This window comes from Mya arenaria, chromosome 7 (genome assembly GCF_026914265.1).
Source record: "Mya arenaria isolate MELC-2E11 chromosome 7, ASM2691426v1".
NCBI classification, from domain to species: domain Eukaryota; kingdom Metazoa; phylum Mollusca; class Bivalvia; order Myida; family Myidae; genus Mya; species Mya arenaria.
The window spans coordinates 23339501-23355836 of record NC_069128.1 but is presented as its reverse complement, the minus strand read 5'-3'; the positions used below and the strand labels follow the sequence as shown (position 1 = coordinate 23355836).

Sequence of the window (16336 nt, the reverse complement as noted above, 5' to 3'; positions counted from 1 at the left end):
AAACTACAATATCCTTTGTACATCTTTTGATCAGTCATTTGATTATTAGATGACATATTCAATTCAAACACTTGCGTCGGTTTTTATTTTTACCTATTAAAACTAATGATTTTTAAACCTACAAAGGAGGATGGATGCATAATTAATGTGTGTGTAAACCACGTGATAAATTACGTCATATATTTTACGTCAGAAGGTAACATTTTGCTCAAAAGGAGGACTTAAAACAAAGATAACTTTAAATCAAACAAAAGGCAGTCCATGCGGCTTAAAACGCTCCACTTCCGTTTCCATACCGGAGTTTGATTAGGTGATTAGTTTCCTCAAAAGCTTCGACAAATCTGTTTCCAAACTGATGTTTTGACAGTGCTCCATCAGGCAGAGGATTTGTGAAAAGGTTTTTCGAAGTGTTATCAGAAACTGAAGTCTCAATCAATCTCTGGTGAAAGAGCAAAGGCGTAGACTGCGATATTATCCAATTCAAATGGTGACGAAATAGTACAGTTATCTTTGTTTAATATCTTCAATCAAAGCAAAATATTGCTTTCCGATTAATGACGCAATTTATCACATGGTATATACTCATTGATAATACGGAACTTATTTGTTAAAAATAAACAGGTTTATGCTTCTCCGGTAAATCGTACATTTGGAAACGGACTACGCAGCATTCACTTCGATATAACAAAGGGACGTAACTGTTGCGTATATACATTTTGCTTGCTTAACGAACGGTAAATAATTTCATAACCGTGAATAAAATTATTTCTAAGCGTGGGCTACGAAAGTTCCTTTGTTTATTTAAAATAAAATTAAACCACCCTTCTCGACCCTTCACAAACCGCTCATACCTGGAAAATTTAAGAAGTAGTATTTTGTTTTTTGATCTTTTTGATTTTTTTATCTATGGCTTACCACACATTATGGATATGGCTTTCTTATCATTTTATGGAATTTGTTTTGATTTAAGAGTGCTTTTATATTTGAATATATCCATGTCATGTGACTGTTCAATCCGTGTTGCAAAAATGGATACATTAAGTTTTATACCATTGGTATTGTCATACGCCCTTTCCCCAAAATTTCGGAATTCGGCTGAAAATCCTTTGATTTGGCATTTGTTGAAACGTAACGCGTACAAGTAATTTAAACAGAATATGTATTATTGATATGACAAGGGACAGAAACAGCAATAATTATTATATAAACATCAAACTTAGCATGAATATCCGATTTAAATGAACATGTTTCTTAAAAAACGAACACCAATTTAAATTGGATATATCAATTATCTCAAATCGTAACGATTATTTTTAATTACAACATTTATAACACATTCAGAAATGCCGAAATTCGACAAAACCAGGTTTTCAAAAACAGATGAACTTCACCCTAAGATAAGTCTTTAACATTGACATTGACCTTGACCCTAGGGGCCCAAACCGCAATACCATGGCAAGTCAGCAAAATTTGTTCCTATCAACCAGGTGTGGTTACAATATTTCAACCTTAACTAATTATATATACTTAGTTTTACTATTCCCAGTACTAGCAACCTTGACCCTAGGTGTCCCAACCGCAATCCCATGAAAAGTCTCCATAAACTCTGCCTATATACCAAGTTTGGTCGTATTGTCAACCGTAACTAAGGATATTTAGTTTCAACCGTTTTCTACTTATAGTTACAGTGACCTTGACCTTGACCCATATGGCCCCAGACTCAATTTTATAAAGTTCGGTCACAATTTGTCAGCCGTGATTAACGATATTCAGTTTCAACCGTGTTTTAACGTACTAGTTACCTTGACCGTATGTGCCCCAACCGCAATCCCGTGAATGGTCTCGATAAACTCTTCCTATATACCATGTTCGGTCATAATATTTCAATCCTATCTTGTTTTGTATGCAATTGACATTGACCGCCCACCCACCGGCTCGAAGAACGACGTACATCTTTCCAATAACCAGGTTATATTATGTATAAACTTGATTAAAAAGTGGTTGTAGTGTTTTGAAAAGTAGGGTCTAAACAATAAAGTGTGACAACCGACAAAACAATAGAAAATACACTCTGTAGGAAACGTCTAGATGAAACATGTATTTGTTACAACGATTGAAACGACTATTACAGTAAAGTATGTAAAGAAGTATGCATTATGTTAAAATTGTTTAAAGGTGTAGGTATTACCATTATACTAAAAAGATATAAAGGTGTAGGTATTATCATTATACTAAATATATATAAAGTTGTAGGTATTATCACTATACTAAAAAGATATAAAGGTGTAGGTATTATCATTATACTTAAAAGATATAAAGGTGTAGGTATTATTATTACAAGATAACGCTTGAAACTGATTAAAGATACGCTTAAAACAGCATCAAATCGTGATTACAATTGAAACTATATATTTGTATGAACACACGTTCTCATGCTAATAAAACCACACATATGTAAAACGTTATGTGGAGATGAAGTTAACGTGAAATAAAAGAGAGTTGCGAAACACGACGTACACGGGTACTTGTTTATTACTTGTAGCTACACGAATATGCTAAAGTTGCAATTGAAACTCAAATCGTTTGAGAATGGCGCTATACACCTGTACTTGTATAAATGTTCACTTATACTAGCATGAATCGCTTTTTCGTGCTTTTATGAAAGTTGTTTTAAACTCGTTCAATGTACACATACCCTAATGACGTAGGCGACAAATGTAGGTACACACGTACACATACCATAATGACAAATTACTATATGTGAAATGCTTTTACATTTCTCACGTGTAACACACCTATTCCGTACAGCGTAAACACTGTTTCATTCAATATAACTTCAATTATGTATATTAGTCAACATGCAAAAAATATATATCTACAAATAAGAAACTACACTATTATGCATTCATCATTGAAGACATTCATTTGGATACATTGGGCGAACATGGTAGACAAAAACATGTCAAAACATTATGGCAAAATGACAATAATAAACATTTCTTCAGTACGAAATATTAAATATTTACAAAATGTATAGACAAATGCATTTATTTCAATAATTTAATGGAAACTACGGGGATAAGCAAACTTGTCAAATTGACCTTATAGACACTTTAGAGAGACACATAATGTCACAATTAATGTACATAGCTGACATATGATATAAACAGGAAACATGTCTGAATAATTTAACACATTGGAATATAAGTATTCATGTCAGCAAAGCAAAGCAAATATTCACTGTGTAGGCTGGGGGTCAGGGGGTGGGTGGGGGAGGGGGGTACTAGTCTATGAATATTCAACCTCAAACTTTAACAACAATACAATTGTTGCAAACTTAAACTTAAGGAAACCGACCCACACATAAGCTAGTTTTCTGACAGATATAACGTTATATCTTGATGTCAGTTGACCGAACCTACTCAATTTTGGTATCATTTGAAAGGCGTCTGCTTGCTGATTCCCCTTTTTATATCTTTTGCAACTCTTATCGGACGTTAAGGTAATAGTTTGCAATCTTCTGAAGAATAAAACAACTTGATTGTTTTTAAAACAACTTGATTGATTTAATATTTTCAGTATTTTTAATATTTTCAGACTCTACATACAGAATGTAATGTAAATCTTTAAAACGGTAACGAAATAAAATGGATACAGCAAACATCATTTTTAATCCCCAATAACTTTTCAAGCCAGTTTTTAACTTTCACATGTTATCCCATACAAATATACATTCAATGGATAATAAAACATGCACGGTTGTCACTCGGTTAATGTACACAAATACTCTCACATGTTATCCCATACAAATATACATTCAATGGATAATAAAACATGCACGGTTGTCTCTCGGTTAATGTACACAAATACTCTCACATGTTTTCCCATACAAATATGCGTTCAATGGATAATAAAACATGCACGGTTGTCTCTCGGTTAATGTACACAAATACTCTCACTATCCCATACAAATATACATTCAATGGATAATAAAACATGCACGGTTGTCACTCGGTTAATGTACACAAATACTCTCACATGTTATCCCATACAAATATACATTCAATGGATAATAACACATGCACGGTTGTCTCTCGGTTAATGTACACAAATACTCTCACATGTTATCCCATACAAATATACATTCAATGGATAATAAAACATGCACGGTTGTCACTAGGTTAATGTACACAAATACTCTCACATGTTGTCCCATACAAATATACATTCAATGGATATAGTATTGAGAAATGAAATAAATTCCGTTCAACGACGCGGTTTTTGTTCAGGTTAAAATTGTTTAGTTCATATAAAGTCTTAAATCTTTTATCTTTAAATCTATTTCAATATTAAAAACCACTTAAAGTATAGAAGCCTATAATTTAAGTGTTAAATTTCAGAAAAAAATAAACGTAGTAGCTATTGCTAACTTTATCGAAAACAGCAAAGTGTAAATGTACTTGGCGATTAAACCCGTTTATGAATCGCGTGCAGTCACGACATTATAGTACAATGAAATTGGCACATGATTGCATACAATTGTAAATGGCCGACTGACCGTCATCATTGTCTGGAAGGAGGTACATGTATCCTGTATCGAATGCAGATTAGAAAGAAAAACAAAGCACAGAGGACATGTTTGTTTGGCATAATATACATACAGTACAGGTTCATCATACTGCTAGTTTTGATCAAAGTCCAGCACAAGAGCAACACGTGCTTAACCCTAGTTTAGTCTTAATCAACACTTTTTAACATTCAATACACCATTGCAGCCAAATATTTGTTACATGTCTCCGAACACATTTTGTCCATACAAGTTTGATCGAAAAACGCAATGTAGTCTTAGAGAATTTTTTTAGTCCTGTTGTTCATCGAAGGATTGTTCCATAATGGCATTTAACTGTACACGCGACTGGCTGCGTTTTCGTGGCAGCTTACACCAGCGTGCGAAATGACTCGAATCATTTGAAAAGAAGACGAACCGCTGCTCATTGATGCGAGACTTTGCTCGCTCCACTACTTTTTCTGGTGGAAACACCTCGTATTGCGGAGGCCCGTATTGAAGAACAGCGTAACTGCCATCAAACCGTATAGTATTTTCTTCTTCAATTATCTTTCTGTGTGAGAGAAATCCAAGGAAAGCGTAATGCGCAATGCTGACATTCACTGATGATTTATCAGCTCCCTTCGTTTCCAAAACGACTCCCTCGTGAAGTAAATTATAGTAAGTGTATCGGATGACGTCACCAGCTTGAACGTCATCTGCTGATAAAATCGGTTTCACGCTTACTCTAAGAAGGCGTTTGTTCATCTCGTTACATCGACTGCATATGGAGTTATTCTCGAACAGCTTCGCGTTGCGCATTCTCTCATCGCTTATTCCACGAAAGCCACTTCCTAGAAAAAGTTTGGCCACCATCTGAAACTTTACTACTTGTATGCTGAACGGTTTTCCGGTCACGCAGTACGTCGCAAAATGTTCGCAGTTATTACGGAAAACATTATAGTTAAAATCACGATTTTCCCTTTGCCCTTCACAATACACTCTCGCGCGTCTTGCAACCTTTGCCTTCGTGAACACCCTATTCTTGTAAACGACAACGTTAATTTTATCGTTTGCGTAATCAAGCGTCTTCACAGTTTCCTCAATGAAAGCTTTTTTTCCAGAACATAAGTCCAAAGACTGCCCCGGCTGGTGTATTCGTGGCTTCGATGATTTTGATCTGGTTATCACCTAGTTTTTGAGTCACAATTGCATGGTGATCATACAATCTTCCATAAAATGTAATATGATCACCGACAGCAATTTGACTGAATGTGAAAACAGGTACAGCTTTGACACATTCTGTACATTTACCGAACTCCTCTGGACCTTCAACCTCATAATCCGGCTGATCAATATCTTCTTCTGTTGAATCTGTACGCAGTGTTCCACAGTTTCCATCTGTTTTATTTGTTCCAAATCTATGGATTACCGACTTCAAATTAGATGGTCTTTGGAGGTCGTCAAGACCAACCTTGAGCAAGTTAGTCCTGATCTCTTCCATTTGCCCGTCCGGGGACTCCATGGCTCAGTGATAAACACACGGGTGCCCTATGCAGAATACTTCACCTGAAATATATTTGATATCGTTTTAACATTCCGGACGCCCATGAGTATGTAACGCCATTTTTACATAAACTCAAATATTTGATGAGTTCCGATTTGGCTTTCCAATTACATCCAAAGTTTGAACATATCAGATTTGGTTCTATTTGATATGTTCATTGCCAGAAATTGAACTTGCAACACTATCAGCGTCCCCAGCGCCGTCTTAAGCGGTATTCTATATTCAGGAATACAAAACGAACTACAGATACAAGCAGAGTAGCAAAAACTTAATGGTTAGATGCAATTAAGAAACGCCTAAATGATTATTTGGAAACACAATACGTCACAAAAATACATATTTGCCCTTCGCACACTGTTGTTATGGCTTCATACATATAGTCTGTGTTGGTTGAGCTTTTATCCTAAATACAAACTTTTGGTGAACATGATATTAAAAAGAAGACCATGCAAAAATAGTTTTAAACCTAATTAACATACCTCATCATATTAAACGTATATTTCCTTTAATAGCGTGCTTCTGTCGTTGTTGTTTTTGGAATTCCATATTTATTTTTAGAATCAGGGAAATTCCGATATCGTTTCGTATAGTGAGTGAGTGGTGAAGGTCGCTATGAATTGATATGGTAATAACTGGTATAAAACGTTGTTGGTTTAGTTCTTACGACAACATGCTTGTCAATATTGTTCTGCTTGGCAATATGAAAAGAAAATTTAAGCTTTTTAAAACCCCAAAATAAATCTGGTTTGTTCAATATATATATATATATATGTATATATATATATATTCACAGGCGATAAGATCATTATTTTTTTTATAAATGTTATAGGGGAATTCTCGGCTTTGGCAATTTAAGTTGTTTATATATTCAGAAATACAAAAAACAAAAACTTAATTTTGGCCTAGTGTGTTGAATGGGTTTTCCATAATCAGTGTGTTAGAAGACAATTACAAGGCGGTAACACCCAGTGCCCCACCCCCAAGTTGTGTTGACCGTTCCAAGCCGGTGACCACTACACTATTTATAGTAGATATGTTTTAATGCATGTGAGTGAGCGTAAAGAACGAGCTTCCCTTTAAGGTATACTTGTAGGCCTTCTTCTAGTGACCCCCACCTCCCCAACCCCCACAAAAAATCAGTGTATAGTACACAACTTCTGCGTAATGGTTTTAATCTTCATCGCCCTCTGCTGTCTATCAGATCTCAGATCTTAGTGTCCTGCTGTGAAGTACTTTAGGTTTGATTAAGGAAATGAACAAATATATTATCCAATTAATTTTATTATGTATTATTTTGATTACTTTTTCAAATACTATTAAACTTAGTATGACAATGCAGTAGAACAATTATATCCCATTAATATGTACGTGAAGTTAGCGGCCTAGCGGCCTTGCGGCGTGAAGTTAGCGGCCTAGCGGCCTAGCGGCGTGAAGTTAGAGGCCTAGCGGCGTGAAGTTAGCCGCCTAGCGGCGTGAAGTTAGCGGCCTGGCGGCCTAGCGGCCAAGCGGCGTGAAGTTGGCGGCCTAGCGGCCTGATTTTTTTTCTATTTCCAAGCAATTGTTCATGCGTTTTTGTTTTTTAAACACTGATAAATCAAAGTTTTTTATTCATATAGTTACATAGCGGCCTTAAATTGTTATCTATTTAGAATATTTTTCTTTACCTTTTATTCTAAAACAATTTTAAATTAACTGTTTTATGCACAAATTATCACTCTGAAGCGTTTTTCAACTCTTTTTTTTGAAAAAAGTCGACCGAGCACTTCGGCGGCCTAGCGGCCTAGCGGCGTGAAGTTAGCGGCCTGGCGGCCGAGCGGCCTAAAATGGTATCCTATTTCAAAGCATGTATACATGCATTTCCTTCTAAAAAATGACATATTAACTGTTTTATGCAAAAAATTAACACTTTGAAGCTAGTAGCGAATATCAACAGTTTTTTTCTTCAAAAGCGTCGATAAAGCAGTTAGCTATTTCAAAGCATTAAACATGCCTGTTCTTCTAAAACAATGATATTTATTACTGTTTTATGCACAAATTATTACTTTATTACTTATTACAATAATTACTAAAGACATTGATATTATCTACTCTGTAAGTGTCTACTCTTAATGGCACTGAGCCAATCAAAAAATACAGGGGGAAATTGACTCCTACTGTAAAAACAGGGTACTTAATAAGGGATGCACAGCCGGGATTTAACATGACAAACATTCCTTAAACTAGGCCTTAGAAATATTAACCGACTTTATGTACACACAGAATAGATAAATATGCATATCATCCGTTAATAAAGAGAAAGACTTTTGTAGGAAAACACACACACTGATTTGATATTTATGTAGACAGACAGACGAATACGAACGTTCTAGATTCTTAATTACCCCAGCTGGAATGCATACATGCAGACAAAAATAGCCAGATAATTATTAGCGTAAAAAACCCATATCCCCTTTCCATTTATAAACCATGTATGACTATGATCTAGATGTTAGGGCACAAAGTTGAGCCCCGATGTTGCGTCCCCTCTAACAACAAAGCCTGGAACCGCTCGTGATACCGCCTGTTTTTAATATTCAATTTTACATTAAAAAGTATCATTATTGATTTGACATATAAGTATATACTTACCACAGTTTTAAGTCGAGTGTTTCAATCACAGAAATGCAATATTTGCTACAATGCACACTCCACAAATAGAACAGTTCTGAACAGTCACTCCTTTCAAACAACACTCCTCATACATGTTTGACGTATAAAGTCACAATAATACGAACATAACGAGAATAAACTGCAGCTTTAAACTGCGTCTTATAGCGCGTACAATCTAAAGTGGATCTTAGCGCTCAATGTTATCGTTGTTCGTCTGCTGGAGTTTCGGTGGGAAATCCCCATAAATATCCAGACAAAAAACCTTGAATATAATCTCTAGCTCGATGAAGGACGTTGTAAACAAATGTTTTAAATGCTGAATGTTAACTAGTGCAAACCAGGCTAAAGGACTTTAAGTTTGCAAAAAGGTAAACATCAGAACGTTACTGTTTTCATGCTAGTATAAATGTTTCGACTGTGTTAATGTCTGTGTTGATATTAAACCCTAATCTTCAATGCTGAAAATAGAACAACGCATTTTGCAATACAGAACGAAAATAACAAACAATGCTGAAAATAGTTCAACGCATTTTGCAAAACAGAACGAAAATAACAAACAAAGAAATATTGAATACGATTGAATAAATTGTGGAAGATAACATTCAAATTATATTGGCATGCATATATACCATGTTCACATGTTGGGTACATATTTATAAATAATTAACCTGATTTATAAATTACTAATATCGAATTACTGCGGAACATGTGACTTTGAAGAAATGTTGAAATTAACCTGACAGCATATGTTGCATTTATTTGTATGATTATAGGACGAAAGCACTACAAATTGAATGCAAACCATCATTTACAATGTGAAACGCTGGCGTTTGATTTAAAATATATACTAATGAACCACCTTAAAGGAAATACATGTCATAATATAAACAGGATTTAGAAGAAAAATTATAGGATGGAAAATATATATACATTATTGAAGGCGGAGTTTACATATATTGTCGACTCAATAACTACATATGGAAATAAAGCAGTAATTGAGTTGATATGACGTTCTAAAATCTGTTTTATTTACTTAGCCTTTAAACTTTTACAAACAGAACAAATATATATATTATGGTAATTATTTATTTCATAATTAACCGCTTCTTGTGAATGACACTGCACAGCGCATCAGAGAAAATCGACTACTTTGACATTGGACATGAACCTTACAAAATGAAAGTATTGAAGATTATTCAGTCCATGTGCAAAGGCCAAGTCGCGCATCGAAAAGTGAAAGCATTCCACCCGAGAGAACAGCCGTAGACAAGCAGAGACCGCTTGATGTTAATTCAGTCCAAGTTCAAAGGTCAAGCCGTGCATCGGAAAGTGAAAGCATTTCACCCGAGAGAATACATCGATCCGACCTGTCAATCAAACTAATCATTATTGACCAATGAGAAAGCTGCAAATTATTCACCGAGTCCCGTCCGCCATCTTTACCCACAAACACAGCAGCAATAACTGTTTACAACCGGACATTTTATTGAAGTTTTAAGACTGATTTGTGAAAACGGTTAAACGATGCGGATGGGGAATATGTTATGCGGATTAAGGTATCCAGAGGGACTAAATGGAGGCCGATTTAAACGATTTCCGACCTATAATCCGATATTGAGAAGTGCAAATGTTGGATTAAAGCCTGTGGACGGCCACACGAGAAACTGAATGTCAACAGGATAAACAAGCACGAAGATGTCTGCTCGAAGGTTTGTAAATTAAAATTTGGTTTTATCGTAAAACGATCAAAATACAATCATTTCAATTATAATTCTGAATTCTGCAAATCATGCCAATTGTTTATTTTGTTTACTTTCTTGTGTCCTAAATATTGACCTCCATGATCATGCTAGTTGACAGTTTCTATCAGGTTATGAATGTGTCAAGTTTAAACTACTGTTTTATTGTATAATATGTATAATATGTTACTGACTGGCATTGTGGAGTCTTGTCACACTAATTATATTTTACTATTATGCATATTTAAGCACTTTCATGGAGGAAATGGACCATCTAAAGAGTATCCTGACCCATTATCAGCTGATGGCTGGAGAATAACATCTTCAAGAAAACTCCCCACAAAGCGGTCACTTGGAAAGGAAACTTATGGCAGCATTTATACACAAAATGCAAGTGTATGCATTTAATACAAGATATCACATGCCTGTGCGTTAGAGTTTTATTTATCTTTATGGAGTGCGCGAAAGACTTGAATAACATGTACCATGTAGGATAAATTGCAAAACTGAGACTGTATTATTTTGTAGACTTCTACTCATTTTTAAAATGCCACTGTTCCTTTTTCAATACAAAACAACAGCATTATAGTTACATGTATTTTAATACAAGTATTTTGTATGTTACAGAAAAGAACACTCAAAAGAACTGAAGAACACATAATTACACGGAAATTACAGTTTTTTTTTGTGTAAATTTGCATATGAATATATCAACATAACAACAATTTCTTTCAGAGAAAAGCTGGTCCAGGATCCTGCAGACACTGTACCAGGAGTAGGAACACAGACCGAATGTCCTTGTAAGTGAAACCAACACTCTAATAATGCCTATGATCATGTTGTCAGTTCTGTTTTACTTGGGTCTTCACAGGTGGTGTGGTATTTAAGGGTGTGAACTCTTTCGGTAAATCAATAGGTGCTGCATTTCAAACAGAGGTATTCCCACACTCTTGAGAAATGGTAGGAGTCAGTTTTAAACATCTTGTCTTAAATGTAAAATTTATTATGCATTTATTTTCAGGGACGTCACCTTTGGATATGTTTGCATTTACCGCTCAGAATGCTTCCTTAAAAGAACATTTGTCACAAAAAGAAGTCCAAGTTGAAGAATAACAGTCTGCACTTTCATCAAAGTGTTGTGAAATTCAGATTTTAAAGCAACTGGTGGGAATTTAAACAAACTGTAAATGTCCATATAGTTCTGCTCAAAGAAGCAAGAGTTAAAATTTGTTTAAATATTATACAGGAATCATATGATTTTATTTCTGCCTCTTTGATATAAATGAATAACTGTTAGTTTATTCATGTTTGGAATAAAGCATTGTAAAGTAAATTGTGTGTTTGTAGTTCATTTATTTAATTAAATTTAAAATTTGTAAACTTGGTCTGTGTATCTATCTGGCAAATGACAGGTTTCCTTTTCCGACTGTGCTACTATGACTTGGTTCACTGGAACTGGCTTGATCTTTGATCCCTTTGGCACATTCCATTGTTGGGGAATACTTGTGTAACTTTGTTGATCAGGAACATGGGTGAAGTTGTGCAACTTGAATTCCTGAAGTGACTTGATTAAGCCAACCACGTGTGAACAATGACCGCTCAATCTATAAAAAAAATGAAAACAGAGATTGTTGACAAGATATCAAAACAAAAGCATGATATCATGCTGTGAAATTGGCATGTGTTTATCCTACACTGACCCATGAAGTATCATTTGACTTTCCAGATGTTAAATGTCTAAAACGAGGCAGTAACTAAAAATATGAAAACCAATAAATTGAAATACAACATACAGTATCTTACTTCTTTCTCTACTCAACGACTTGAAAATATTTTTTTTTGCATTCCGTATTACGGCATGAAATGTAAAAGACATGGCGATCCAAAATTGCTTATAATACATAATGTAATTTAAGAATAAAATTACTAGTATTATATCATTTGTTAAATACAATTGGAAATTCACATACACTGTTTTTCATAAGCAATACCTATATCGTATGGAATCCCTCTCCACATCGACACTTAACATATGATGCTTGTCGTTTTTTTTTCTCATTGAAGGCCAGCATCTCGCGGTAACATGGCAGATATTTCCTCTTCCAAAACTTTAATGTCATGAATATAACCTTGTAGAAAGTAATTTAATCCATTTTCTTACACCTTTCCCGATAATTTGGCTTGATCTGGTAAATATTTAACTGATATATTGTCCGAAATCTTCGCGAGAGAATCGGATTCTGATGCTATCGTAGCAGCGCGAGAGCCGCCATTTTGAATTTACGCTTGGGGCGCATAATAACAATATCTAAGGGGGCGGAGCTTATCTTGGCATCTCGGATCGATGTATAGCCGAAGACGAGCAGAGACCGCTTGAATTTAATTCAGTCCAAGTTCAAAGGTCAAGGCGTGCATCTGAAAGTGAAAGCATTCCAACCGAGAGAACAGACGTCGACGAGCTTATAAAATATGATTTTCGAATAGACCAAAAATACATTGAACACTTTGGGCAATGCATCGAATGCGTGAAAGCAATCCCAGTCTTTTCTTATGACGATATAGAAATCGCAGATCATATCACATATAACGGAAGAATTTACGATCATCATGCAATTGTTTCGGCAAAATTTGGAAATGAAAAGATCAAAATAATAGAGGCTACAAATAGCTTTTCCGGGGCAGTATTTGGTCTTTTCCCATTTGGTAGGAAAGCATTGATAAAAGAATCTGAGAGGTCATTGGAATTTACTAAAGACCGGATTCATGTTGTGGTATACAAAAAACGAGTCTTCGAAAACATCAAAGTTGCCAGCAGGGCAAAGGCTATTTGCGAAGCTAAAGGTACAACTAGTAAATACGACTACCATTTATTGAATAACAACTATGAGCATTTCGCAACGTTTTGCGTCACAGGAAAGAAATTCAGCTTGCAAGTTATCAAAGTGGAACTGGTTGCCAGGCTCTTCGTGCTGAATGGATTTGTTGGTTTGAGTGATGAGAGGAAACGCAACTAATTTCTAGATGAGAGAAAACACATTTGTAACAAATGCTATAAACTGAATGAGCCCTTACTGAACGTGTCCACGAGACCTATTACGTCAGCAGGTGACGTAGCACCTGGTGACATCATCAGATACTACTACGGACTCCACGATGGAGTTGTTCTGGAAACAGAACATTCCAACAAAACCTCCATGAAATGTCGAATCGCCCATTATGCGTTTTGTGGTTTCTTTTCGCATAGGACAATTAAAGACGAGGAGGTCACGGTGCCGTTTGATGGCAGTCTATGTGTTATTGAATACAAAACAACAGACTTTGAAGTGTACGAAACGGAAAAGGTAATTGCAAGGGCAAGATCAAGAGTAGGAGAACAACGTTTTGTGTTTTTCTCAAATGATACCAGCCATTTGAGCGTTGGTGTACGTTGCCAAGAATAAGACGTGGATATTCAGGACAAAGTGACATCTGTGACCAGGCTGACGACAATGATCACGATGACGTCATTGACCATGAAAGTCTGAAGATAAATTGATGTTGTGGGGCAAGTAATATCGGAATGTTCGTGTTTTACATATGCATGATCAAGGTCTTTCTTGCGAGACTCCGCCTACAAAAGTCACGAAAGGTTGACAGGTTCATGCAAAATGAACGGAAATTGAATCGTACAGAAGATCAAGTGCGAATGTCAATAAGTTTAAATTTACAATTATATTTGCAGTCTTGCATAAAACGACGGTGTAACCTATAGTACATGGCAGCTAGTGATCACAAAATACTTTGTTTGGGAACAAAATCACATTGAGACATATACAGCCTATCAGAATGATATTTATTAATTAGTTTTATTCCATAATAATTGTGTTCATATTAATTCAATCATTGTTTTGTGTACGTGATCCTTGTGTATTTTTTGTAAAATTTTGTCCTGTGCAATATTTAAATGCAGTGATCATATAAAGCAGTACACGTACAATGGACCTTTACAGCAGTTTGCAGTTAGTGGTTCAAGATTTAGAAACGTATCAAATATAGAATTAATCAATGGCGGATTTGCCATGAAAGTAGATTTGAGGAAGCACTTGACTAATGTGAGAGATGTCATCAACATGTACATACATTCGTTTATGATATGTATTTCAACAACGTAGCAGCAACTTTTGTTTAATTTGTTTCAATGTTTAATTTTGTAAGGTGTTATTTTGCAATACAAGTTTGTGTTTTATTAGAACAATATGGTATGATCATATTTTTTAAATATTTTGTTTACATCTTTGCATTTATATTTCCGACTGTTAAAAATCGCAACATGTATAGTTTAATGCTGTATTAGATGATTAGAGTGAAGCTTCATCTTGTGAAGATTTGAAGCCAACTATTTCATACGAATAAGTTATTCAATAATGTAATACGAGTTTGTGTTTCATAACAACATTTTTGTATGATCGTATTTCTTTATCTATATGTTGACAATTTTGCATTTATATTCATAATTGAAAGAAATCCTTGGTTGTATTGTTTTACGCTGTATTTGATGATCGGAGGGTAGGTTCGATTTGTGTAGAACTGATAAAGGCATCTAAAAATAAGTAGCTTAGATTAGTCTGGCATCTACATATTAATAGCTAACATTTTTCTGGGATTTACATATTAATAGCTAACATTAGCCTGGCATCTACATATAAGATGCGAACATTAGTCTGACATCCACATATAAGTAGCTTACAATAAATATGGCATCTACAATTAGTAGCTTACATTAGTCTGGCATCCACATATAGGAAGCGAACATTAGTCTGGCATCTACATTTGAGTAGCTAACATTAGACTGGCATCTACATATGAGAAACTGATGTTAGCATAGTACCAATATATGAGTAGCTAACCATAGTCTGGCATCCATATATCAGTAGCTAGCATTAATCTGGCATCTACATATGAGTAGCTAACATTAGCATGGTACAAACATATGAGTGACTAGCATTAGTCTGGCATCTACAAGTTAGTATATTGCATTAGCCTGACATCTGCATATCAATAATTAGAATTAGGGTAGCATCTACAAAACAGTAGCTAGGATTAGTGTGGCATCTACAAATTAGTAGCTTGCATTTGTCTGGCATCTAAATATTATCTAAATATAATATAAAATCTAAACACTGAAATGGCATGATCAACAAAACACTGTTTAAAACAAACTACAGTTAATCATCTTGTACATTCAAGAATTGCATTGTTGTCAAAACTGTAATCACATCGTACATTCAAGTCGTACGTTGTTGTTTATTATGTAATCACCTTGTGCATTCAAGTATAACGTTGCCGTCTATAATGTAATCAACTAGTACATTTAAGTCTTACAATGTTGTCTATAATGTAATCACCGTGTACATTCAAGTATTACGATGTTGTCTATAATGTAATCACCGTGTACATTCAAGTATTACGTTGTTGTCTATAATATAATCACCGTGTACATTCAAGTATTACGATGTTGCCTATAATGTTATCACCGTGTACATTCAAGTATTACGATGTTGTCTATAATGTATCCACCGTGTACATTCAAGTATTACGTTGTTGTCTATAATGTAACCACCATGTACATTCAAGTATTACATTGTTGTCTATAATGTAACCACTGTGTACATTCAAGTATTACGATGTTGTCTATAATGTAATCACCTTGTACATTCAAGCATTACGATGTTGTCTATGATGTTATCACCGTGTACATTCAAGTATTACGTTGTTGTCTATAATGTTATCACCTTGTACATTCAAGTCTTACGTTGCTGTCTGTAATGTAATCACCGTGTACATTCAAGTTTTACG

At 35.0% G+C, this 16336-nt stretch overlaps 1 long non-coding RNA gene and 1 pseudogene across 3 annotated transcripts; one reads left to right on the top strand and one right to left on the bottom strand.

The window, feature by feature from the left end:
• Nucleotides 1-2263: 2263 nt before the first annotated feature.
• LOC128240147 (uncharacterized) lies at nucleotides 2264-8979 on the bottom strand (annotated as a pseudogene).
• Nucleotides 8980-9042: 63 nt separating this feature from the next.
• LOC128240151 (uncharacterized) lies at nucleotides 9043-15659 on the top strand. 3 transcript variants are annotated; one of them, XR_008262059.1, is made up of 5 exons: nucleotides 9056-9130; nucleotides 9890-10471; nucleotides 10751-10928; nucleotides 11237-11301; nucleotides 11523-15659. It is a non-coding gene; the product is annotated as an uncharacterized LOC128240151 (long non-coding RNA). The 3 variants fall into 3 exon arrangements; XR_008262057.1 differs by having other exon boundaries at nucleotides 9043-10471; XR_008262058.1 differs by lacking the exon at nucleotides 9056-9130 and having other exon boundaries at nucleotides 9636-10471; nucleotides 10751-10897.
• Nucleotides 15660-16336: the final 677 nt, after the last annotated feature.